Source organism: Chiloscyllium plagiosum, unplaced genomic scaffold (assembly GCF_037043375.1).
Source record: "Chiloscyllium plagiosum isolate Xiang-an unplaced genomic scaffold, Cpla_swu_hap1 HiC_scaffold_5, whole genome shotgun sequence".
NCBI lineage: Eukaryota > Metazoa > Chordata > Chondrichthyes > Orectolobiformes > Hemiscylliidae > Chiloscyllium > Chiloscyllium plagiosum.
In genome coordinates, this window is record NW_028270143.1 from 111,218,272 (window position 1) to 111,242,840 (window position 24,569).

At 43.0% G+C, this 24,569-nt stretch overlaps 1 long non-coding RNA gene across 2 annotated transcripts in view; it reads right to left on the reverse strand.

The window, feature by feature from the left end:
• Window positions 1-13,331: 13,331 nt before the first annotated feature.
• LOC148150009 (uncharacterized) overlaps window positions 13,332-24,569 on the reverse strand; it is a 42,177-nt gene continuing 30,939 nt past the window's right edge. For both annotated transcript variants that reach the window (XR_015757272.1, XR_015757273.1), the window contains exons 5-6: window positions 17,116-17,445; window positions 13,332-16,648 (exon numbers count right to left, since the gene is read on the reverse strand). This is a non-coding gene — a long non-coding RNA (uncharacterized LOC148150009). The remainder of the gene's footprint in view (window positions 16,649-17,115; window positions 17,446-24,569) is intronic.

Below are 24,569 nucleotides of genomic sequence, written 5' to 3' on the forward strand. Positions count from 1 at the left end.
TTGGTCTGCTGTGGTGGGTGATATCACTTCTGGTTCTTTTTCTGAGAGGTTGGTAAATGGGGTCTAAGTCGATATGTTTGTTAATGGAGTTCCGGTTTGAATGCCAGGCCTCTAGGAATTTCCGTGCATGTCTTTGTTGAGCCTGTCACAGGATGGATGTATTGCCCCAGTCGAACTGGTGTCCCTCTTCGTCTGTGCAGATACTGGTGACAGTTGGTCATGTCTTTTGGTGGGTAGTTGGTGCTCATGTATCCTGTTAGCTCGTTTCTTGCCCACCTGTCTAATGTAATGTTTTTTGCAGTCCTTGCAGGATATTTTGTATATGACGTTCGTTCTGCTGGTTGTTGGTACAGGATCCTTTAAATTCATCAGGAGCTGTTTCAGTGTGGTTTTAGGTCTGTGGGCTACTATGATGCCTTGGGGCCAGAGTAGCATGGTCGTCATCTCTGAGATGTTTTAATGTATGGCAGGGTGGCTACAGCTTCTGGGCGTGTTGTGTCTTCTTGCTTTGGTCTATTGATTAGGAATCAGCAGACCGCACTTATTGGGTACCTGTTGTTCCTGAAAACATTGTACAGGTGTTTTTCTCGACATCTCTTAGTTCCTGAGTTCTACAGTGTGTTGTGAACTCATTTATATAATGTCGTGATGCAGCTCTATTTGTGGGTGTTGGGATGATTGCTCCTATACTTGAGTATCTGGTCAGTGCATGTGGCTTTCCTGTAAACACTGGTCTGCAGCTCTCCATTGGCCTTGCATTCTACTGTGTTGTCTGAAAAGGGGAGTCTGTTGTTGTTCTGTTCCTTTTTGGTGAACTTTGTACTGCTAAGGATGTTGTTTATGTGTTTGTGAGTTTCTTCTAATTTGTTGCATTTTGTGATGACAAAGGTGTCATCCACATAGCGGACCCAAAGCTTGGGCTGGATCATGGGAAGGGCTGTTTGTTCTAACCTCTGCATGACTGCTCCCGCTAAGAGTCCTGATATTGGTGATCCCATAGGCGTCCCATTGATTTGTTTGTAGGTCTTGTCGTTGAAGGTGAAGTGGGTTGTGAGGCACAGGTCCACTAGTTGAAGATGCTGTCTTTGCTGATGGAGTTGGTGCTGTCAGGTGTTTGTGTCATTGGTTCATCTAGCAGTGAGGCCAGTGTTTCTTTGGCCAGGGAACACCCAGTAGAAGACTCAAGCCACTCCATCCACTCCACCCAGGAATTCCTTAACATCATCAAAGACACCAAGGTAGAGGACAACGAGGTCATGGTTTCCTTTAACGTGATGGCCCTATTCACATCAGTAAACATCACCCTAGCCAAAGAAACACTGTCCTCACAGCTAACCGATAAAATCATCTGATCATTAATGACTGGCTTGCATTGGACTACATATTTGGCATGATATTGAGAAACCAGTGTGCGTGTGCAAATGAGGTTTGTTCTGTGTGAAGTAACTAATGTGAATATTGAATGCATGGTGAATTTGCACTGAGTGTTCTGTCACTTGATATCGACACAACATCAAATAGGCAACATAGGCAGGAGAGTAAGACACTATTTTAAATCATTGGGCATGGACATATACTCCATAAAGAATCCAACCTTGAAAAAGAATGTAGAGTTTAATGTACTGTAAACAGTCAGCGGGATATAGAATTGAGATTAGGATCAATGATGACAAAGGAGAAATAGTGCTGAGCAAGTCAATCTATAAGAAGGATACTGGTTAAAGAGAGAGCTGGTGAATCATTTAATTTCATCCATGATCTGTTGTTTGAATGTTAGAGCAAGGTCATAAGGGCTACAACATTATACAATTAAGGATCTATTTTTGCATCAACTCAGCCCTTAAAGCTGTCACACATTTTGAATATTCTAAAATATTTTTGGTGTTGAGCTTTAATCTGATAATAAAAGGAATATCCACCTCAGTTGATTAAAATGATGCAAAATAACTGATTCAGAATGAAGGCAAATGAAGATTTAGGTGAACATAGGGGTGGGAAACTGTTTTTAGTGTGAGAAAGCATACTTCGCTTAGAATATTGTCTTCACTGTTTATGTTGATATTAGCTGTGTAATAATCCTATTGTGTCATCAGAAAAGCCTGACCTGACAACTGCAGAGATGAATCTCTAATACTGGTTGAGCCACTTTAATAACAAAATGTGGTGAACCATGAGAGATCTCTAAGTATATTTCACCCTCAAGGTGGGACATTGTCAGGGAATTGAGCTTGGTATTCAATTGTACTATTTGTGTAAACATACAAAAGGATTATGTGAAATTACAAACAGTGCTTAATTATGTTAACATTCTGGTGTTTTAACTACTGAGAATTATCTTAACATTCCAGTTTGTAAATACTGAGAACACAAAAAGATCTCAAGGTGATTTCTAAAAATTCATTCACGGGTTAGGTTATAGGCAACAAAGTTAGGCCAGCATTTCTTGTCCATCTCAAATTGCCCTCGTTGCCTTCTTAAACTGCTGAAGGCTATGTGTTGTTAGGATTTGTACCACGACGCTGAAGAAACAGTGATATTGTTCTAAGTCAGGATGGCATGTAGATTGGAGGGGGACTTGCAAGAGGTGCTATTATTATGTACCTGCTGCCCTTGTGTGTCTAAGTATTAGGGATCATGGGTTTGCCTTGATGAGTTATTAGTGCGCATCTTGTGTAGTCAGGAGAGTGATAGAATGCCTCCCAATTAGCTGGAGGAGTACAGCTCCAACAAACACTCAAGACGCTTGACACCATATAGGACAAAGTATCCCACTTGACTGGCACCACATCATAAATATTCACTCCCACCATTATGTTACCACAGTTAACACAGTAAAAGCAGTATGTATCTGCAAGATGCACTGCAGAAATTCACCAAGGCTCTTTAGAGGACACTTTCAATAAACATAGAACCATAGAAAATAAGAGCAGGAGTAAGCGTTCAGCTCTTGAAACCTACTCCACCATTTAATATGATGATGGCTGACCATCTAACTCAATATCTTGTTCCCACTTTCTCCCTATACCCTTTGGACCCTTTAGCCATAAGAACTATATCTAACTCCTTCTTGAAAGCATTGATCGTTTTTGTCTCAACCACTTTCTGTGGCAGAGAAATACACAGGCTCATTTCTTTCTGGGTGAAGAAATTTCTCCTCATCTCAGTACTAAATAGCCTACCCTGTGTTCTTAAACTGTGACCCCTTGTTTTGGACTCCCCAGTGATCAGGAACATCTTTTCTGCATTTATTGTGTCTAGTCCTGCTATTTTTCAAGCACACATCCACTTCCATCTGGAAGGACAAAGCCACCAGATACATCTGCAAGTTCCTCTACAGGCCAATCACCATCCTGACTTGGGAATATATTGTTGTTCCTTCATCCTACATCTACAAGGCTTGCAGACAGTGCATTCCATTTCTGAATGACTTTCTGCATGAAATCTATACCTTCGTGGCTTGATGCTTTTAAGAGTCGGAACAGTTTCTCATCTTTCAAAGATGTTGTTGGATTGTTTTAAAAAGTTAGGCATCCTAGAAATCACATGACCAGTCATAACTATTTGCTTTACTGTAGACAATGCTGGAGCTGTCTAGAAGAGTGATTAGCTTGGTAAAGTTCTTGTCTTATGTTGCTGAGTTGGAGGAATGACTTGGAGAGATGATTTGGAGAATTATTTGAATGAGTTGGAGGAAAGCCTGCTAAGAACAAGTTGAATTAGAGGAAAGTTGGCTCTGAATAACTTGCCAATTGGTCTTTCTTTCTGAAAAGAAAGCCCTCTCCATCGGTTTAATGTGAAATTATTATTTTGAAAGAGTGAATGAAAGAACTACTCCTGTAATTCTTGAGCAGGCCGTGTCTGCAAGACTTCAAAGACCATAAGACCTTAAGACATACCAGCAGAAATTAGGCCATTCAGCCCATCGAGTCTTGTATACCATTCAATCATGGCCGATAAGTTCCTCAACCCCATTCTTCTGCTTTCTCCCCATAACCCTTGATCCCCTTGATACCCAAGAAACTACCTATTTCAGTCTTAAATATATTCAACGACTTACCCTCCACAGCTTTCTGTGGCAATGAATTTCACAGATGCACCACTCTCTGGCTGAAGATTCTCACTATCTCCTTTCTAAAAGGTCTTCGTTTTACTCTAAGTTTGTGGCCTCAGGTCTTAGTCTCTCCTACCAATGGAAACATCATCCCAAAATCTACTCTGTCCAGGTCAGTTAGTATTCTGTATTTTCAATTGGATACCCCCTCATTCTTCTAAACTCCATCAAGTATAGACCCAAAGTCCTCCAACGTTCTCGTGAACCTCCACTGAACATGCTCCCAGGCCAGTACATCCTTCTTGTGATATGGGGTCCAAAACTACGCACAATACCCCACATGTGGTCTGACCAGAGCCTTATAGAGCCTCAGAAGTACACCCCTGCTTATATATTCAAATCCTCTCAAAATAACTCAACCTGCTAGTTTACCGTGAGAGAATCCTGGACTAGAACTCCCAAGTCTCTTTACATTTCAGACTTTTAAATTTTCTCCCATTTAGAAAATAGTCCATTCCTCTATTCTTCCTATCGAAGTGCATGACCTCACATTTTCCCACATTGTACTCCCTCTGCCACTACCTTGCCCAATCTCCTAGTCTGTCCAAATCCTTCTGCAGCCTCCCCCCCTCCTCATTGCTATCTGTCCCTCTACCTAATCGAAACGTGTGGTGCTAGAAAAAACATAGCAGGTCAGGCAGCATCCCGAGGAGCAGGAGAGCTGATGTTTCTGGCATAAGCCCTTCATCAAGAATGTGAAGGGAGAAGGGGCTGAGAGATAAACAGGGGGTGGGGTGGGGCTGCTGGGAAAGTAGCTGGGAAGGCGATAGGTAGATGAAGGTGAGGGGTATTGTGATAGGTCGGTGGGGAGGGTGAGTAGATAGATGGAAGGAAGATGGACAGGTCAAGACTTGTCCCACCTGTCCATCTTTCTTCCCACCTATCTGCTCCATCCTCCCCACTAACCTATCAGAATCACCCCCCACCTTCTTCTATTTATCTCCTTCCCAGCTACCTTCCCCCAAGCCCCACCTCCATCCTTCTATTTATCTCTCAGCCTTCTTCCCACCTCCCCACTCACCCCATGTTCCTGATGAAAGGCTAATGCCCAAAATGTCGACTCTCCTGCTCCTCGGATGCTGCCTGACCTGCTGTGTTTTTCCATTGCCACACTTTTCGACTCTGATCTCCAGCATCTGCAGCCCTCACTTTTTACTGTCCCTCTACATATCTTTGTATCATCTGCAAACTTAGCCAGAATGCCCTCAGTTCATTCATCTACATTGTTAATGTATAGAAAAACTGTGATGACCACAAGTGCCAAAATATCAGAGCAGTAGATTCCAGAATGTCCTTTTATCCAATTATACCTTTGGCATTTAAAAGAGTTTTTTTCCTCTCAGAAAGAACATTTCTGCAGGGAAATCATTTTCTTTCTCTCATTCCTGTGTGTTTGCGTGTGTGTATTTTGACATTTAGAGGGAAAAACATTTATATTACTATAACACTCACTGTATTTGTCAATTCATTATCACATTTTTATTGATAGCATTTTGTCTTAATATTTAACACAAAATTGTGTTTACTAAGAAACTAGTTGACGACTAGTTAAGACTTGACATATATAAGATATTTTTCAGGTCATCAGGGTAACTGGAAAAGATATTTTTATTTTATGTTGTGACTCATGGAGTAGTGGGATGAGAGCAATGTCCCTCGGTCATCACATTCGTCGTGGATCCATTGTTTTGTGAATCTTTCCTGCACCCTTTCTAATGCCTTCATTTCCTTCCTAAGGTGTGCGTCCAGAGTGGGCACAGTACTGTTGCGGAGTCATAGAGTCATACAACTGTACAGCATGGAAAACAGACCCTTCGGTCTAACTCAACTATGCTGTCTAGATATCCTAAATTAAACTAATCCCATTTGCCAGCAGCTGGTCCATATACCCTCCAAACCCTTCCTGTTCATATACCCATCCAGGTGCCTTTTAAGTGTTGCAATTAGACCAGCCTCCACCACTTCCTCTGGCAGCTCATTCCATACATGCACCAACCTCTGTGTGAAAAGGTTGCCCAGTAGGTCCCTTTTAAATATTTCCCTCTCACCTTAAACCTATGCCCTCTAGTTCCAGACTCCGCTGCCCTGGGAAAAAGACCTGGCTATTCATCCTGTCTATGAGGAAGGGTCATTAGACCCGAAACGTTAACTCTGATTTCTCTTCACAGATGCTGCCAGACTGCTGAGCTATTCCAGCAACTTCTGTTGAAATGTCCGATATATATTCCTTACACTTGGTTCCATTGTTAAAGCCCAGGATACAATCAATATTTTTAATTAACTTCAGACAGTCTGGAAAGGTGGGACTTGCATCTAGACCTTCTAGTTCAGAGGTAAGCATAGTACTACTCATCATAAGAGCCCTCTGGCCTAGGATATTGTATGCTATGTTAACCATGTTCTCAAGCTATCCTGCCACTTTCAATGACTTAAGCATTTTACACAAGTCACTTAATTCCTGAACTCCCTTTACTTTGCCTTGTCTCTCCATATTCTGACTACCAAAATGAAACACTTTTGTATATATCTGAATTGAAATTCATTGCTATCTATCTAGCCTGTCTGACAGCTTTAAAGTTGTACACTGTCCTCCCCACAGTTCTCAATACTTCCAGGTTTTGCATCATTTGCAAATTTTGAAACTATGGCCTCTCTACCAAGGTTTATATAAGTAATATATGCAGCAGGAAAAGGAAAGGCCTTAACACTGACCTCTGGGAAATGACTCCACTCCAAAACAACCCCCAGCCCCCCAAAAAATCCTAAGATTAAACAAAGAACTGCAGATGCTTGAAATCTGAAACAAAAACAAAAATTACTGGAGAAACTCAGCAGGTCCAACAGCATCTGTAAAGAGAAAAAGCAGAGTCATTGTTTTGGGTCCTGTGACCCTTCATCAGAACACGGTTAGACTTCCGGGTTTCCTCAGAGAACGTAAGATTCTAATGAAGAGTATTCCAGTTGGCAACCAAATAACCTTACATTGAGTAATGTCACTGGTCTAAAAGGAAGGACTTTTCCTCCTTCATTCCTGATTTATTTACAATGTAGTCCAGTACAGAAACGTGGCCCAGATGTCCAATGAAATTGAGAAATTTGAAGTCCGATGGGAGAATAAATTCATTGCTAGGTCATTTCAAGATGTTTACCAAAACCATCTGATAAAGCAGTTTAAACTAACATAAAGTGAAGTTCAGATTAATATTTAACCACTATTTGAATCATGGGAATTTACTGAGCAGAAGTGAGAATATCAAAGGGATTATATTGTGGAGCTGCTTGCATAGCAGCCATCTCAAAACCAATCAAATCAAGTTTCTCCTCACTGCTGTGGCCTACCAATTTGGGACTGTTCTGACCAGCTTTTTACATTATATGTTAATGATATAGAAGATGGTATCAGCAATAACATTAGCAAATTTGCTGATGATACAAAGCTGGGTGGAAGGTTGAAATGTGATGAGGATGTTAGGAGATTACAGGGTGACCTGGACAAGTTAAGTGAGTGGGCAGATGCCTGGCAGATGCAGTTTAATGTGGATAAATGTATGGTTATCCACTTTGGTGGCAAGAACAGGAAGGCAGACTACTACCTCAATGGAATCAATTTATGTAAAGGGGCAGTACAGAGAGATCTGGGTGTTCTTGTACACCAGTCAATGAAGGCAAGCATGCAGGTACAGCAGGTAGTGAAGAAGGCAAATAGCATGCTGGCCTTCATAACAAGAGGAATTGAGTATAGAAGCAAAGAGGTGCTTCTGCAGCTGTACAGGGCCCTGGTGAGACCACACCTGGAGTACTGTGTGCAGTTCTGGTCTCCAAATTTGAGAAAAGATATTCTGGCTATTGAGGGAGTGCAGCGTAGATTCATGAGGTCAATTCCTGGAATGGCAGGATTACCTTACATTGAAAGACTGAAGCGACTGGGCTTGTATACCCTTGAGTTTCGAAGACTGAGAGGGGATCTGATTGAGACGTTTAAGATTATGAAAGGATTGGACTCTCTGGCAGTAGGACACATATTTCCACTGATGGGTGAGTGCCGAACCAGAGGACACAGCTTAAAAATACGGGGTAGACCATTTAGGACAGAGCTCAGGAGAAACTTCTTCACCCAGAGAGTGGTGGCTGTGTGGAATGCTCTGCCCCAGAGGGCAGTTGAGGCCCACTCTCTGGATTCATTTCAGAAAGAGTTGGATAGAGCTCTCAAAGATAGTGGAATCAAGGGTTATGGAGATAAGGCAGGAACAGGATACTGATTAGGAATGATCAGCCATGATTATATTGAATGGCGGTGCAGGATCGAAGGGCTGAATGGCCTACTCCTGCACCTATTGTCTATTGTCTATTGTTTACTAATTACTGGATTACCAGATGACTAACCTTTTTACCATGCAACTATCCTCTTTATATCAGGCATATTAAGACATTTTACTGCATTAAAACAGCTGTTTAAATGCTTGTTGATGTTGTTTTTAACCCTTTTCAGCAATCTTAAAAGGAATTTTAGTAGGACAGTATAACCATAGTCATAGGGGTCTGCAGCCCAGAAAAAGGCTTTTTGGCCCATCGAGCCCAGGAAAAAAAAGCACTAAACTATGCTAGTCCCATTTTCTAGCATTTGGCCAATTGCCTAGTATGCCTTATCACCGCAACTGTAATCCAAATACTTCTTAAATGTTAAGAGGAGTTTTGTCTCTATTACCCTTACAGCTCGTGAGTTCCAGATTCCCACCACATTCTCCTCGCATCTCCTCCAAACCCCCTGTCCCTTACCTTAAATCCAGGCCCCCAGTCATTGATACCTCTATCAATAGGAAAAGCTTCTTCCTATCTATCCTACCTATGCCCCTCAATAATTTTATACAGCTCAGTCATGTCTCCCCTCAGACTCCTCAGCTCCAAGGAAAACAATCCCAGTCTATCCACTCAGAACTTGATTATGGTAAATTCGAAACTAACAAACACTGGGACCAGAATTTTATCAGTAAATATATTCTCATGGAAAATTCACCTACTTATGGAAATTTCCTGAGCCTTCTGAGGAAGAAGAGGCATTTTTGTGCCTTCTTGACTGACGCATCTACATGGGAAGTCCAGGACAGGTTGTCGGTTATCATCACTCCCAGGAGCTTGACATTCTCCACCCTCTCAACCTCACCTTCGTTGATGTATTTGGAGGCACATTCTCCTCCTTTCTTTCTGAAGTCAATGATCTTTTTTTAGTTTTGCCAACATTGAGAGAGAAGTTGTTCTCATTGAATCACGACACCAAGCCCTCTATCTCCTTTCTGTTGTGATTAGGAACCTCCAACCACAAGGGATGAACTCAGACTTCTCCAGTTTCCTCATTTCCCCTCCCCCCACCTTATCTCAGTCCCAACCCTCGAACTCAGCACCACCTTCCTAACCTGCAATCTTCTTCCTGACCTCTCCGCCCCCACCCCCACTCCGGCCTATCACCTTCACTTTAACCTCCTTCCACCTATCCCATTTCCAACACTTCTCCCCCAAGTCCCTCCTCCCTACCTTTTATCTTAGCCCGCTTGGCACACTTTCCTCATTCATGAAGAAGGGCTCATGCCCGAAATGTCGATTCTCCTGCTCCTTGGATGCTGCCTGACCTGCTGCGCTTTTCCAGCAACACATTTTCAACCCTGATTAGATATCCGACCTACCACAGAGGTGTCATTAGCAAACTTGTAGATGGCATTCATTTGAAATTTGGCTACATGATTGTAGGTGTACAGGGAGTACAGTAGGGGGCTGAATTGTACCATTAAAGTCATATTGCCTCTTTTCCCACTTCAGAGCACAATGTCCTACAAAGCGAAACTTGATCAGCAATGCAAAATATATTGATTAATGGAGGGGTTAAATCCAAGTCTAAGCTCCTTTGGAGAGCTAGAACTGACATGGTGGGCTGAATGGCATCCATCTTGTGATTCTATATATCTACCCATTTTAGTAATTAATGCCATTCTGAAATCTGTTCCGTTCTTCCTGGTTATTCATCACATTTCCAAGTTTCGTATCAGTTTCAAATTTAATATTTTACCTTGTATCATGTTTCTTGTCGGGTCATTGGTATATATCAAAAACAATAGTGTCCTTGTTTCTGTACTGGACTACATTGTAAATAAATAGTGACCGCTGGAGAACACCAATTAATAATTCTCTCCAGTTTTAAAAAACAGCCATTCATCAGCAGCTTTGCTTTCTGACTCTTAGGACCCATGCTATCATTGTCTATTTAACTCCTCTGCTTTAATTTTGCTAACTTAATTAGAGACAAAAAAAAACTGCAGATGCTGGAATCCAAAGTAAACAAGCAGGAGGCTGGAAAAGCACAGCAAGCCAGGCAGCATCAGGAGGTGAAGAAGTCAACGTTTCAGGTGTAACCTTTCTTCAGGGCTGGGGGTGGGGGTAAGGGGAGCTGCAGATAAAGGGGTGAGGGGGGCTGGGGGAGGGTTTTGGGTGGGGAGAGGGGTGGAGTGATGAGGTAGTGATAGGTGAACACAAGTAGTGGATATGACCTGGTCAGTCAATGGGAAGAATGAATCTGGTTGGTAGCTAGAAGGAAGGATGAGTAAAAGGAATGGAGGGAAGGGGGAGGGGCTGGAAAGGGAGGTTATTTGAAATTAGACAATTCAATGTTGAGTCGCTTGGGCTGTAGGCTGCCCAGGCAGAAGATGAGGTTTTTTTTTAGATTACTTACAGTGTGGAAACAGACCCTTCGGCCCAACAAGTCCACACCGACCCGCCGAAGCGCAACCCACCCAGACCCATTCCCCTACATTTACCCCTTCACCTAACACTACAGGCAATTTTAGCATGGCCAATTCACCTAACCTGCACATTTTTGGATTGCGGGAGGAAACTGGAGCACCCGGAGGAAACCCACGCAGGCACGGGGAGAATGTGCAAACTCCGCACAGAGAGTCGCCTGAGGAGGGGAATTGAACCCAGGTCTCTGGCGCTGTGAGGCAGCAGTGCTAACCACTGTGCCACCGTGTCGCGCACGGTGTTGTTCCTCCAATTTGCGGTCTGATTCACTGGGGCAATGGAGGAGGCTGAGGATGGTTGTGTTGGAAAGGGAGTGGGAGGGGGAATTAAAATAGGTGATGACTGTTTTGAAAAATCCATCTGGTTCACTAAAGCTCTTTAGGGAAAGAAACTGCCCTCCTTACCTGGTTTGGCCTACATGAGCAATTTGGTTGTGGCAGTTAGGGATAGGCAATAAATGCTGGCCTATCCAGTGTCACCCTTATCCTTTGAATAAATAATTTCTAAAAATAGTGAAGCAAATGGTTACCTTGCTATAAAACAATTCAATGTGCATACAACATGTAAATTACATTCTGGAAATAGTTTCTAATAAGCAAGCAAAATCAATTCAATTTTTTCTTGAATCTGGAAGGTTTGCATTTATCATTCGAATATAAAAGTAAAGTATTCACGATCCATTTCAACTATCATTCATCAGGCCAGAGTTAGCATATTGTCATTTTTATGCCTCACTATGGAAAGAATATAGGAGGTAAAGCATGCACTGTATAAATTCATCAGGCTGATGGCGGTTATAGGAATAAGTAACAGCAGAACGCCTGAGGAACTATAATAGAATTTCTATTTTCTAAATTATGATGGATTTGATAGAATAAATAGGGTAAACTGCTTGGTCTTTGATATTGGATTCATGAATGAGAGATACAAAGAAGGTGTGGTTCGGAGAAATGTTTTGCCCACAGAGGGTTATTGGGGAATGAAGTACTTTGCTGCAGGGAGTTTGCATTGGAAAGCATGCATCTTTTAAAGGAAAAATTAACAAATATATCCATTAGAGAAAAGTAGAGTATGATGAAGAGAGAGTGAAGCACAGAGGGAGACCTGTTGGCCCATTGTATCTGTGTCTGCTCTCTATAGGCCCAGTTTGCACATTCTTCCTTAGGACACCTGTCAAAGCTTCAGCACTGAACCCTCAGATTTCTTGCTTTTATGAGCATGAATGGTTAGGTTAGTCAGAATTTGCAAGACATTCTGGCTTGTCTCAGTTAAGCTATTTTAAATTGCTGCAGTACTTTCAACCCACATTGCAATGATTACCTCAATTTATTTCTGTTTTAGTTTAGGATTGCTGCAGCAAAAATGTAGGCAAACATAATGGTTGAATCGTTCTCCTTCTGTGCAGTACAGAAACACAGACTGGCATTTATATAGCATGTTTCCTGACTTCAGAATATCACAAAATACTTCTCAGTAAATGCTTTTTAAGTATTTTTGAAGTGTAATGGAGAAAACAGCAAACTCAGAAGCTGATTTGTGCACATGTAAAGTCCTATGCACTGCAATATATTAATAATCCACATAATCTATTTTAGTTAATGGTAAATATTAGGACAGAGGAGTACTCCATTGTTAATTCATGCCATGGAGCCTTTTAAGCCAACCTGAGAGGATAGATGAGGCCTTGGTTAATATTCTATTTGAAAGACATCCACCTCCCTTAGAAGTACATTGGCCTGTCAAACCAGATTTTGTAATCAAGTCACTAGAGTGAGTCTTGAAACCAGAACTCTCTCAGAGGAGAGCACAACCAGTGAACATGGTTATGACCTCTGTGGTTTCATTTATAGAAACCCAGAGGGCTTGGGTATCTGTCAGAGCACTCCTGCTAAGGACAGCAGTAGCAGGTTTGATTAGCAATTAACATTTTCGACATTAAATCAGTGACTATACTTCAAAAGTAATTGATTGCTTGCAAAAGCACATTGGAAAGTCTGATGTCGTAAAATACCCTTTAGGAATGCAACTCTGTTTTACTGCTTAAGACCAGAGAGCATTGTCAGTCAATTCTTTGACTTTACGGTAAGCTGAAATCACCATTGTTTCAGAAATGTAATGGCATCAACAGTTAGAGAGGGATAAAGCACTCTTTTTTACAGTAAAAGATAGTCTCAGTGATTTTCTCATCTGCAAAGTGAATTAATCGACTGCTGGAGTTAGTGTTGTGCTTTGTTATTTTTGACATGGTAAAGAACATCATGCAGTAAAATTAGATTAATTGAAAACTGCATTCTGATCATTCATATTTACCCCTAAAATAAACAAATTTGTTGGTTTGTAATCGGTCTTGTCACAGGAACATTGAGCTGTTCACATTCTAGATAAAAGAAGAAACTCAAGAATAAGTATGGAAAATATCTAATATATTTAAGTTTGCAAGTCACAATTTGATTATTGAGTTGTGATATGTTTGCATATTGAACAATACAGGCAAACTCCTATTCATGGAAATCATAGTGGCTTACTATGGCAAAAGTCAGTTGATATTGAACCCAAGAAAAGATCCATTGCTGACCTCAAATCTTTAATACCTTCTTGCAAGTAAAGTGTTATGTACTTCACAGGCACATCTTCACAGATAGAACCAATTCTTTTCTTGTTCTCTTGCCTCAGAATCCTGTGTAAGTTTCTTGTTGGAAAGAAGAAAGCCCTCTCTTGAACTTGCAAAGACACTCAGTTATATTCTTCAATTGAGTGAATTTTGATTTTGTTTTCGGTTACAAGCTTCAGGTGAGTATCAAATATTCTTTCAGCTATTGTAGTCTTGCACACTTGCTTTTTTTCTCTATCATTCATTCATGGAATATAGACATCACTGGCTGGGCCAGCATGTATTGCTCAAACCTCTTCTTTTGAGAAGATTCTTGAACTGCTGCAGTCCATTTGCCATAGTTAGCCCTACAATGCCATTGAGGCAGAGGTAAATTTCAGGGTTTGACAGCAATACCGAAAGATCAGCAATATATTTCCAGTCAGTGAGTCAGTGTGGTCAGTGACTTGGAGGGGAACATTCAGGTGAAAGTGCTGTCTAAGATGCCTTGATGCAAAACACTTAGTTTTTTAAAATGTAAGCAGCCAAAGCAAGAGTGAACCACAGTGGTGTGCCACAAGGATTGGTGCTGGGTCCACTTTTTTTGGGTCGTTTATGTAAATTATTTGGATGTGAACATAGTAAGTATGGTTAGTAAGTTTGCAGATGACACCAAAATTGGAGGTGTTGAGGACATTGAAAAAGGTTACCTCAAAGTACAACAGAATCTTGATCAGATGGCCCAATGGGCTGAGGAGTGGCAGATGGAGTTTAATTTAGATAAATATGAGGTGTTGCATTTTGGAAAGGCAAATCAGGGTAGGATTTATACATTTAATGGTAAGGTCCTGGGGAGTGTTGCTGAACAAAGAGACTTTGGAGTGCAGGTTCATAGTTCCTTGAAAGTGGAGTCGTAGATAGGTTAGTGAAACAGGCATTTGGTATGCTTTCCTTTATTGGTCAGAGCATTGAGGAGAGCAGCTGTGAGGTCATGTTGCAGCTGTACAGGACATTGGTAGTCCATTTTTGGAATATTGTGAACAATTCTGATCTCTCTCATATCGGAAAGATGTTGTGAAATTTGAAAGGGTTCAGAAAAGATTTACAAGGATGTTGTCATTGTTGGAGGGTTTGAGCTGTAGGAGAGGCTGAGTAGGCTGGGGCTATTTTCCCTGAAGCATCGGAGGCTGAGAGGTGACATTAGAGAGGTTATAAAATGATGAGGAGAATGGATATAGTAAATAAACAAGGTTTACTTCCCCTGGGTTCGGGCAGTCCAAAACTGGAGGGCATAGGTTTAGGGTGAGAGAGGAAAGATTTAAAAGGGACCTAAGGGGTAACTTTTTCACACAGTGAGAGGTGCGTGTATGGAATGAGCTGCCAGAAGAAGTGGTAGAGACTGGTATAATTACGACATTTAAAAGGTATCTAGATGAGTATATGAATAGGAAGGATTTAGAGGGATGTAGGCCAAATGCTGTTAAATGGGACTAGATTAATTTAGGATATCTGGTCAACATGGTCGAGTTGCACCAAAGGGTCTGTTTCCATGCTGTATACCTCTATGACGCTATAAGAGTACCATCTTATGAAAATTATACGGTGACACTAACCACTGATTTGCAATAGCTTAATGTAAGTTTTATAATTATCATGCAATGTTCCAGTTACAGCTTGCTGAACTAATATTCATGATTTAATTAACTTTGATATTTGCTTAGAAAAGTTTATGAACAGCTCTTAATAATTCAGTCACTATCCTTGTTGTGTGTTTGAACAGATGAACTGTTTATGAATGACTTCGACAAAAATATCATGAATTATTATGGGTGACTGGGCACAAGCAGAAATGATAATCCACTTAAAAATGTTTATCAAGGACTATAATCCGCTAAGTGTCAAATAATATTTTTTCAGTTGCATGTATAATCTAACATGCACATTATCAAATTTTACATTACTCCAGCCAGAAACAAATTAACTTTTATGTATTTTTCAATGAAACACTGAAAGCAACAATAGACTGCTATGATTTAGAAAACATTGATGCATTTATTTACCAGATTTCTTCAGTGGGCATAAATACACTGTTGAGTACAGTAGTAAGTCATATAGCTTAATAGGATCCAGGATGCTCGCTCATTCAGCTGGTCTGTGGTGGAGCACTGTTGGACTACATTTGGATAAAAGAGATCATTGTATCATAAGGTTTCTAATAGTGATGGAGAAGAGTGGGGAACAATCCAAAGCAGAATTTATAAATTACAAGAACTCTAAATTCAATGGGATGCGATTTCCCATCTTCCCACAATAATCTTCAATGGGATAGGATCTTCCCACAATAATCTTTCATAATTTGCATATCAATAATCTATTTATCTCTGCCTTAAAAATATTCCAAGACTCTGCTTCGACTGACTTTTCAGGAAGACATTCGGGGTTTTATGCAAGAGATGCAGAGCAAGATGTGAGGAAGAATGTTTGTTAGGCAAGGAATGGTAACAACCTGGAAATCTCAAAAGGAAATTGGATGGATATCTGAGAGAAATAAACTTGCAAGGCCAAAGGGATGCAATGGGAAGCTGGGACAGAATAGACTGTTCTTTAAAGTGCCAGCATGGACTTGATTGACTGAATGATCTTTTTTGATGTCATTATGATTCTGTGGCAATGAAATGATTGGCCTTATTGTCCCTTGGATGAGTGGAGACCAGAATTGCATGCAATATTCCAACAGTGGCCTAACCAATACAGCCACAACATGACCTCCCAACTCCTGTACTCAATACTCTGACCAATAAAAGAAAGCATACCAAAGATCATACCAAAGCAAAGGTCATACTTGGATTCCTTACATTTGAGTGTGTCTCCTCATCTGAAGGCCTCATGCCTGGTTTTTAGCAGGTTCTGTATGTCCTGATTCATCCATGGTTTCCTTTTGGGGAACACCCGGATTGACTTCCTCAGTATGTAGTCCTCCACACACTTGCTGATAAAGTCTGTGACGGTGGTGGCGTACTCGTCCAAGGTACCTGTGGACTGTTTGAACACGGCCCAATCAGCCGATTCCAAGCAGCACTGGAATTGATCCTCTGCCTTCTCTGACCAGCACTGGACCTGTATCCACGAGGGGGTCTTCTGCTTGAGCTTTTGCCTGTAAGCTGGAGAAGAAACACGGCATTGTGGTCAGAGTTCCTGAAATGAGGGCGGGGGATGGAGCGGTCGGCAGCTTTCACAGTGGTGTAGCAGTGGTCTGAAATGTTCAGGCCCCAGGTAAGGCAGGTAATGTTCTGGGGGTACTTGGGCAAAACCTCTCTTAGATTTGGTTAATTGAAGTCGCCAGTTACAATAAACAGGGCCTTGGGGATGTTCCGTCTCCAGGGTGTTAGTGGTGGAGTACAACACATCCAGAGCTTCCTCAACCTTTGCTTGTACATACCGCTGCTATACTAATGGCAGTATGTACACACCATTAGTATAGCAGCGGTAAATTCCCATGATAGATAGAAGGGACGGTATTTGATGGTGAGGAATTCAAGGCTTGGGGAGCAATGGCTGCCCAGGGTTGCAATGTCCATGCACCATAAGTTGTTGATTAAAATGCAAAGCCCTCCATCCTTTGTCTTACCCGAAGACTCTGCATGGTCCATATGATGGATAGAGAAACCATCAGCCTTCAATGCGTAGTCCGGACTGGATGGATTGAGCCAGGTTTCTGTGAAGCAGAGTGCGCAGTAGTCCTGCAGTTCACGCTAGAAGCTGAGTCATGATCTGAGTTCATCCATCTTGTTCTCCAGAAGTTGTAGGTTTGCTGGGAGTAAGCTAGGAAGGGGGAGTCTTGAAACCACATAGTCTCAGTCGTACTAGCAGGAAGGCACGCTTACCTCACTTCCTCGCAGGTTTCTTACGTTTGAACGGTCCAGTGACTGCTTCCAGTTAAGTGATCCTTCCTTGGACCCTGTGGAGTAGGTAGGTTGCAGTTTAGTGTATTTTTGCAGCGGATGTGCTTAGGACTCAATGTAGCAGGTAATTTAATGTATGCTTTTTTATCAGAAAGAGTTTGCTTTGACCAAGCAGCAGTGATGCAATGATGATAAACGGTACAAATTTCTGCTCCCTTGAGTGATGTAGCCAATGGCAAGAAAGTTGGGAAAATATGGCGAAAATGAGACATTCAGATTCCTTTTATTCACTCTTAGAATGCGGGTATCTCTGATAATATCAGCCCACAATTGTCATAATTACCCTTGAACTTAGTGTCTTGCTAGGCCATTTCAGAAGGCAGTCAAAAGTCGACCACATTGCTATGGGTCTGGAGTCACAAGGATGCACTTGACTGAGTATGGCTTCAAAGACCTGAGTAAAACTGGTGTCATCTCAGCTCCAGAGCAGTTTCCTTCCTAAGGACATCAGTGAACCAGATGGATTTTTACAATAGTTAACAGAGGTCACCATTAGGCTAATTTTAATTTCAGACATATTGAATTCAAAGTGCACTGCTTGCCTTGGAGAGATTCAAATGTACATCCCCAAAACATTAACTTGCATTGACTAGTTTAGTGACATTATCTCAAGGCTACTGTCTCCCATCAATGGTGAGAAAAGGGCATCTGATTTCTTCTTGAGATTTAAGTGATGAAGTGGGAATCTTGATAATGATCAACAACTACATTATTTCCATCTTTTGCATCTCGTTATTAGCCCAATTTGTCTAATTTCTGCACAGGTCTCAATTTTCATCTTCTTAGTTGAGAAAAGAACTGAAGGGACTGTTTCTGTGTTATATGATGCTGCAACTCAAAACTAGATCGAGCCAGTTCCCAATATAAAAGTCAGAGCAGTTACTTGGTAGCAGCAGTTTAAGTGGTTCAAAAATGCAGCTCAACACCACTTTATCCAGAGCATTAGGGATGGGCAATTAATGCTGGCTGACTCAATGACAGTTGCATTCTGTGATCAAATCTTAGAAAGTTTCACTTCAAGGTTCCTATCATGGTCATGGGCAATTACATGAATCACACATTTACTGATCAGTAATGCAGCTCTTCTGGCATCATGTTGCACTTCGTTGGCAGGTCATCATTTTTCAAAGAATGAACATTATAAATTATGGCCTCAAGCAATCATGGCCATTTAATTGTTTGCACTCATTATGTCCTTGTCATGTCAGATAAGCAAATCTGTTTGGACACCAACTTAAAAGTATCACCAACTTAAAAGTATGCCATTTCAGCATTTACATTTCAGCATTACCTGAAACTGGAAGACAACATTTGGAGCTAGCCCATCAGTACACTGAACTGTATGATCAGTTGTGGGTTTCTTTTTGAAGGGGTTTACACTATCAAGATGGCTTGATGCCAGAATTTCATTTCTCCAGTTGGTTCTGCAACACATGTCTGTGAGAGTGACAATCCTTGATATCAAGGATGCATTTGACTGAGTATGGCTTCAAAGACCTGAGTAAAACTGGTGTCATCTCAGCTCCAAGACATTTCTACAGGTGTTTCTCAGGGTGGTGTCCTGGGCCCAACCATCTTCAGCTGATTCATCAATGACCTTCCTTCCATGATAAGGTCAGAAGAGGGGATGTTTATTGATGACTGCACAATGTTCAGTGCCATTCACAGCTCCTCAGGTTCTGAAGCAGTCCTGTTCAACTGCAACAAATCCTGAACAATATCTGGGTTTGGGCTAAAATGTGGCAAGTAACAGCTGCACCACACAAATGCCAGGCAATGATTAACTCCAATAGCAGACAATCTACCCAATGCCCCTTGACATTTTATGGCATGACTATCACTGAATACCTAACTAGCAACATGCTGGGGGCGGGGGGGATGGAGGGGAAAGAGTTTACCAGTGGCCATAAGTGCAGATCAGAAGCATGGGGTCCTGACTCCCCAGAGCCTGACCACCATCTACAAGGCACAAGTCAGGAATGTAATGGAATACTCACCATTTGCCTGGATAGATGCAGTTCAACAACACTCAAGTGGCTTGACACCATACAGGCCAAAGCAGGCTGATGGATTTGCACCACATCCACAAATATTCATTCAGTCCATCACTGGTGCACGTAAGCAGCAACATGTACTATCCAAGCTGCACTGCAGAAATTTGCCAAAGATCCTGAGACAACACCTTCCAAACCCATGACCACTATCACCTGGAAGGACAAGGGGAGCAGACACATTGGAACACTGCCACTTGCAAGTCTTCTTCCAAGCCACTCACTATCCTGACTTGGAAATATATCACTGCTCCTTCAGTGTCACTGGTTCAAAATCCTGGAATTCCCTCCCAAATGCCATGTTGGATCTTGCTACAGCACATGGACTACAGCAGTATAAAAATACAGCTCACCATCACCTTCTCAAGGGAAACTAGGGCTAGGCAATGAATGCTGGCCTAGTCAGGAATGCCTACATATCACAAGTCAATTAGAAAAAAAAAGGTCACATACCTCAGAGCTTCTTATTGAGAAATGATACTGGCATCCATGGCACACTATACGAGGGCAAAATGTGATGCTTCAATATGATTGATATGAGGGCTCAGGAATACTGTTATTGAAATTCTGTTCTCTTTCTGACATCCCCCCCACCCCTCCCACCCAGATGACTCTCTCATTCATCTGCAAAGGATATTGTTGTTGTTAGAGTCTTTGTTGCCTTGTTTCAAACCAAAGACAGCATAGGAGACAGCAATTACAAACTGGTCAGCTTGTCAAGCAAAAGCACTGACTTCCAGTGGCTGCTGCACAGCCTTCACAGTGGAAAAGCAGCAGGTGAAGGTCCCTCAAGGAAGTAGAGGAAAACAACAAAAACCACGTAATTCTCACTTTCTACAGTTGTGAGAAACACTGTGGCAGTGCAGAATAAGAATGCCCCAGGCCATCGGCACTTCATGTGCTGAAGTAGGACTTGTACTCAGAAGTACAGGCTGGCCATGCCATCCTGGTGGCAATCAAGGTTACATAAGTTTTGAATCTTTATGTGAGATGCTCATTTGTGAGGTGTTGCATTTTGGTAAGATGAACAAAGGCAGGACTTACACAGTTATCAAACAGAGAAACACAAGGAGTCGGGGTACATAGTTCATTGAAAGTTGCATCACAAATTGACAGAGTGATTAATAATGCATTTGGCACACTTGCCTTCATTGTTCAGACCAGGGAGTGTAGGAGTTGAGACATCATTTTTCAGTTGTACAGGACATTGGTGAGGCCATTTTTGGCATACTATGTAAGTCTTGCTCACCCTGCTATAGGGCGGATATTATTAAATTGGAAAGGTGCAGAAAAAATTTACCAGGACTGGAGGATTTCAGCTGGAAGGAAATGTTGGATAGGCTTGGTTTGCTTTCACTGGAGCATAGGCGGTTGAGGTTTATAAAATCATGAGGGGTATAGATAAGGTGATTAGCAAAGGTCTTTTCGGTAAAAACAATGACTGCAGATGCTGAAAACCAGATTCTGGATTAGAACATAGAACATAGAACATAGAAGAATACAGCGTAGTACAGGCCCTTTGGCCCTCGATGTTGCGCCGATCCAAGCCCACCTAACCTATACTAACCCACTATCCTCCATATACCTATCCAATGCCCGCTTAAATGCCCATAAAGAGGGAGAGTCCACCACTGCTACTGGCAGGGCATTCCATGAACTTACGACTCGCTGAGTGAAGAACCTACCCCTAACTTCAGTCCTATATATACCCCCCCTTAATTTAAAGCTATGCCCCCTTGTAATACCCGACTCCATAGGCGGGAAAAGGTTCACACTGTCAACCCTATCTAACCCCCTAATCATCTTGTACACCTCAATCAAGTCACCCCTAAACCTTCTTTTCTCTAATGAAAACAGCCCCAAGTATCTCAGTCTTTCCTCATACGATCTTCCTTCCATATCAGGCAACATCCTGGTAAACCTCCTCTGCACCCGTTCCAGTGGTGCTGGAAGAGCACAGCAGTTCAGGCAGCATCCGAGGAGCAGTCAAATCGACGTTTCGGGCAAAAGCCCTTCATCAGGAATACAGGCAGAGAGCATGAAGGGTGGAGAGATAAGTGAGAGGAGGGTGGGGTGGGGAGAAAATAACATAGAGTACAATAGGTGAGTGGGGGAGGGGATGAAGGTGATAGGTCGGGGGGGAGGGTGGAGTGGATAGGTGGAAAAGAAGATAGGCAGGTAGGACAAGTCATGGGGACAGTGCTGAGCTGGAAGTTTGGAACTGGGGTGAGGTGGGCGAAGGGGAAATGAGGAAACTATTGAAGTCCACATTGATGCCCTGGGGTTGAAGTGCTCCGAGGCAGAAGATGAGGCGTTCTTCCTCCAGGCATCCGGTGGTGAGGGAGCGGCTGTGAAGGAGGCCCAGGACCTCCGTGTCCACGGCTGAGTGGGAGGGGGAGTTGAAATGTTGGGCCACAGGGCGGTGTGGTTGATTGGTGCGGGTGTCCCGGAGATGTTCCCTAAAGCGCTCTGCTAGTAGGCGTCCAGTCTCCCCGGGAGCAACAGATACAATAAATGATATTGGTGAATGTGCAGGTAAAACTTTCATGGATGTGGAAGGCTCCTTTAGGGCCTTGGATGGAGGTAAGGGAGGAGGTGTGGGCGCAGGTTTTGCAATTCCTGCGGTGGCAGGGGAAGGTGCCAGGATGGGAGGGTGGGTTGTAGTGGGGCGTGGATCTGACCAGGTAGTCATGGAGGGAACGGTCTTTGCGGAAGGCGGAAAGGGGTGGGGAGGGAAATATATCCCTGGTGGTGGGGTCTGTTTGGAGGTGGTGGAAATGTCAGCGGATGATTTGGTTTATGCGAAGGTTGGTAGGGTGGAAGGTGAGCACCAGGGGCGTTCTGTCTTTGTTACGGTCGGAGGGGTGGGGTCTGAGGGCGGAGGTGCGGGATGTGGACAAGATACATTGGAGGGCACCTTTAACCACGTGGGAAGGGAAATTGCGGTCTCTAAAGAAGGAGGCCATCTGGTGTGTTCTGTGGTGGAACTGGTCCTCCTGGGAGCAGATACGGTGGAGGCGGAGGAATTGGGAATACGGGATGGCATTTTTGCAGGAGGTAGGGTGAGAAGAGGTGTAATCCAGGTAGCTGTGGGAGTCGGTGGGTTTGTAAAAAATGGTGGTGTCAAGTCGGTCATCATTAATGGAGATGGAGAGGTCCAGGAAGGGGAGGGAGGTGTCAGAGATGGTCCAGGTAAATTTAAGGTCAGGGTGGAATGTGTTGGTGAAGTTGATGAATTGCTCAACCTCCTCGCGGGAGCACGAGGTGGCGGCAATGCAGTCATCGATGTAGCGGAGGGAGAGGTGGGGAGCGGTGCCGGTGTAATTACGGAAGATCGGCTGTTCTACGTGTCCAACAAAGAGACAGGAATAGCTGGGGCCCATACGGGTGCCCATGGCTACCCCTTTGGTCTGGAGGAAGTGGGAGGATTTGAAGGAGAAATTGTTAAGGGTGAGGACCAGTTCGGCCAAACGAATGAGAGTGTCGGTGGAAGGGTACTGTTAGGGACGTCGGGAGAAGAAGAAACGGAGGGCTTGGAGGCCTCTTGGCGGATGGAGGTGTAGAGGGATTGGATATCCATGGTGAAGATGAGGCGTTGGGGGCCAGGGAAACGGACATTTTGGAGGAGGTGGAGGGCGTGGGTGGTGTCTCGAATGTATGTGGGGAGTTCCTAGACTAGGGGGGATAGGACAGTGTCGTGGTAGGTAGAAATGAGTTCAGTGGGGCAGGAGCATGCTGAGACAATGGGTTGGCCAGGGTGGTCAGGCTTGTGGATCTTGGGAAGGAGGTAGAACCGGGCAGTGCGGGGTTCCCGGACTATGAGGTTGGAAGCTGTGGGTGGATGATCTCCTGAGGTGATGAGGTTCTGTATGGTCTGGGAGATGATGGTTTGGTGATGGGGGGTGCGGTCATGGTCGAGGGGACGGTAGGAAGAGGTGTCCTCGAGTTGGCGTTTGGCTTCAGCGGTGTAGCGGTCAGTGCGCCAGACTACCAGTGCACTCCCTTTATCTGCTGGCTTGATGGTGAGGTCGGGATTGGAGCAGAGGGTTTTTACTGCTTCTCGGATGCTGCCTGAACTGCTGTGCTCTTCCAGCACCACTAATCCAGCAAAGGTCTTTTCCCTTGGTTAGGAGTGGTTAAAACTCAAGGGTATAATTTTAAAGTGAGAGGAGAAAGTTTAAAAGGGATCTGAGGGACAACTTTTTCACACAGAAAGTGGTTTGTTTGCAGAATGAACTGCCAGAGGAAGTGGTAGATACAGATACATATAGACAAGGAAGAAACTATGATCTCATTCGATGTAATGGCACTGTTCACCTCTATTGACAAAACCCTAGCCAGAGAAACAAGAGCCAACCTGCTGGACATATAGAACAGACAACAAGATGGGGGAACCTATCAACAAAGACTGCATACTCAAACTACTGGACCTGTGCCTCACAACACACTTCACATTCAACAACCAAATATATGAACAAATCAATGGCACACCCATGGGCTCACCCATCTCTGAACTCATAGCAAAAGCGGTAATGCAAAGATTAGAACAAACAGTCTTACTGCAAATTCAACCCAAACTCTGGGTCAGATATGTAGATGACACCTTGGTAATAATTAAAAACACAGAAATAGAAAACACACACCGGATCATCAATGCCACACTCACAGGAATCAGATTCACTAGAGAGGAAGATAAGGACAACCAACTCCCATTCCTAGACATGATGGTACAGAGAACACCGAACGGAGAATTCACCACAAAGGTATTCAGGAAAGCCACATACACATACACAGACCAAGTCCTGAACTACGAAAACAACCACCCCAACACACACAAAAGAAGTTGCATCAAGACACTGTTCAAAAGGGCCACAACACACTGCAGCACACCAGAACTGCAAAAAGAGGAAGAAGAACACCTCTACAATGTATTCGCCAAAAACGGATACCCCCGCAATTTCATCAACAGATGCCTAAGGGAAAGACAACGGAATGAGGACATGCCACAGCCCAAAGGACTAGCCACGTTACCATACATCAAGAACATTTCTGAACTGACAGCCAGACTA